The following is a 2500-nucleotide window of genomic DNA, read 5'->3' as shown; positions in this document are numbered from 1 at the left end:
GTCTTACTTTTCTCTGGTTTCTCTTGTTCCCCTAGCCTAGTCGTTTCTTCGTCTGCCTCTCCTTTCGGTTCCTTCTCCTTCTCTTTGTCTGTTTCCTTGTTCTTCTTTTCCATCTTCCTACCTATTAGCTTCATTCTCTCTTTACTTTTTCCCATCTCCTTTACCTCCTTATCCTTTTCTCTTACCTTCCACAAACTCCTTCCGTTTTTGACTCGTTTCTTTACCTTCTCTCTTCTTTCTTTACCTTCCTATCCCCTACTTTCCCTCCTCCTCTTCCTCCTTTTTTTATAACTCCCCAGTTCCTCCTACCCCACCCTTTCCCTCATTGTCCCCTTCTCCCCTACTACCCTACCCTCCCACAGCCTTCCCATCACCCCCTCTCTCCCATTCCCCTTCCTCCCACCCCCTCTTTTCTGCCCCCCCTCCCATTCCCTCTTTTCTCCTCCTACCTTCCTCTTGTTATCATCATCTTGTTTTTTTTTTTTTTTTGTTTCTCTGTCTTTAAAGCGCCACAAACCCCCCTCACCCCCCATGCTCCCCCGACGGAAGAAAACAACACAGTCCTGTTTGCCATGCAGAGGTCGCATCCAAAACGCCCAGCTGATTTGGCTCCGTCGAAGGGGTCTGCATGACGCGCTGCTGGCTGCGGATTTCTTGCTTTCCCTTCTGCACTCCTCTCTCTCTCTCTCTCTCTCTCTTTCCCCTCTTTGTCCTCTCTCTCTCTCTCTCTCTCTCTCACTTTCCCTCTTTTTTCGTCTCTCTCTCTCTCTCTCTCGTCTCTCTCTCTGCTCTTTTCTCTCTCTCTCTCTTTCTCTCTCTCTCTCTTTCTCTCTCCTCTCTTCTTCTCTCTCTCTCTTTCCCCTCTTTGTCCTTTCTCTCTCTCTCTCTCTCTCTCTCTCTCTCTCTCCTCTCTCTCTCTCTCTCTCTCTTTCCCCTCTTTGTCCTTCCTCTCTCTCTCTCAGTCTGTCTGTTTCTCTCTCTTATTCTTTCTCTCTCACTTAGTTTCTCCCCTTTTTTTCCCACAATCTGTCTTTTCCTCATTCGATCTTTCCCCTTTTCCTCTTTTCATTTTCTTCCTTTTCTATCCTTTTCTATTTTTCTTCCTTTCTTCTTTATCTCTCCTTTCTCTTTTCCCTTTTCTCTCTTTTTCTATGGTCTTTGTTCTCTCTGCCTTTCCTTTTTTGTTTCTCTTTCTTTCATTATTTTTACTCTTTCCTCTCTTTCTTTAGTCTCTCTTTCCTCTATCTCCTCTTCTCCTCTCTTCCTTTCTATTCTCCTTTTACTCTCTTCGTTTTCGTTTCTCTCCACACATCTTTTTTAATTCTACTCTTCCTTTTTCCCTTTCTGCTCTCCCTTATTTTTCTTTCCTTGCTTCTTTTTTTCTTTTCTTCTCTTCTCATTTTTACGCTTTCCTCTCCTACTTTCTTCTATCTCTTCTTCTCCTCTTTTCATTTTCCTATATTGACTCTTTTTCTCTTTCTCTCCTCCTTTTCCATCCTTCTTTTTTCTCATTTCCCTCTTCCATACTTCTCTCTTTCCCGCTCTCGGTATCGTTTTTTTCTCACTTTATTCTCTTTTCCCCAATCTTACGTTTTTTTTTTTATTTCTTCCTTTGTTTATTTCTTCTCTCCCTTCATCAGTCTTTTCATTTCCCTCTCCATAATCTCTTTTCCTCATCGTTCTTGTTCTCTCATTATCCTTCCCCATCTTTTCATCTTCTTTGTTTTTCTCTGTCTCTCCTTCATCGCTCTTTTCTCTCTCTCCTTCTCCTAATCTCTTTTCCTATCTCTTCTCTCTCTCGTCTCTCTCTCTCTCTCTCTCTCTCTCTCTCTCTCTCTCTCTCTCTCTCTCTCTCTCTCTCTCTCTCTCTCTCTCTCTCTCTCTCTCTCTTTTCTGTCTTTTCTTTCTCTTTTTCTCAATCGCCTGTTCCTTTCGTCTCCTTTCTTTAATTCTCCTCTTACTTCCGTCCTCTTTCTTTATTATTTTCATCCCCTTTCGTTTTATTCTCCTTACCCTCTTTTCCTTTCTTCCCGTCCTTCTTTTTTTCTTTTTCCTTTTCATCCTTCACATACTTTCACTACCTCTTTCTCTATTCCCCCTCTTCGTTTCTTTATCTCTTCACCCCTTTCATTCTTTTGCCTCTTCCCTCTCTAGATTTTCCTCAACATCTTCCTCTTTGTTTCACTCCCCCCCCCCTTCCCCCGCAACCCTTTTCTTCCCATCTTCCCCCTCTCCCCTCTCCTTCCTTCCCCTCTCCCCCTTCCTTTCTTCCCCTTGTCTGCCCACCGCGAGGGCAACGGCTGGCTGTCATTGGTGGCACATTCAATTTCCTGACACCGTATTGGGTGGTTCTGACGCCGCTGGTGGCTGGTTCATCTTCTCTCTCTCTCTCTCTCTCTCTCTCTCTCTCTCTCTCTCCTCCTCCCTTCCTCCCTCCCCCCCTCTCTCTCTCTCTCTCCTCCTCCTCCCTCTCTCTCTCTCTTCTCTCTCTCTCTCCTCT

Source organism: Penaeus monodon, chromosome 4 (genome assembly GCF_015228065.2).
Source record: "Penaeus monodon isolate SGIC_2016 chromosome 4, NSTDA_Pmon_1, whole genome shotgun sequence".
NCBI lineage: Eukaryota > Metazoa > Arthropoda > Malacostraca > Decapoda > Penaeidae > Penaeus > Penaeus monodon.
Note: the sequence above shows the minus strand (reverse complement) of the source record.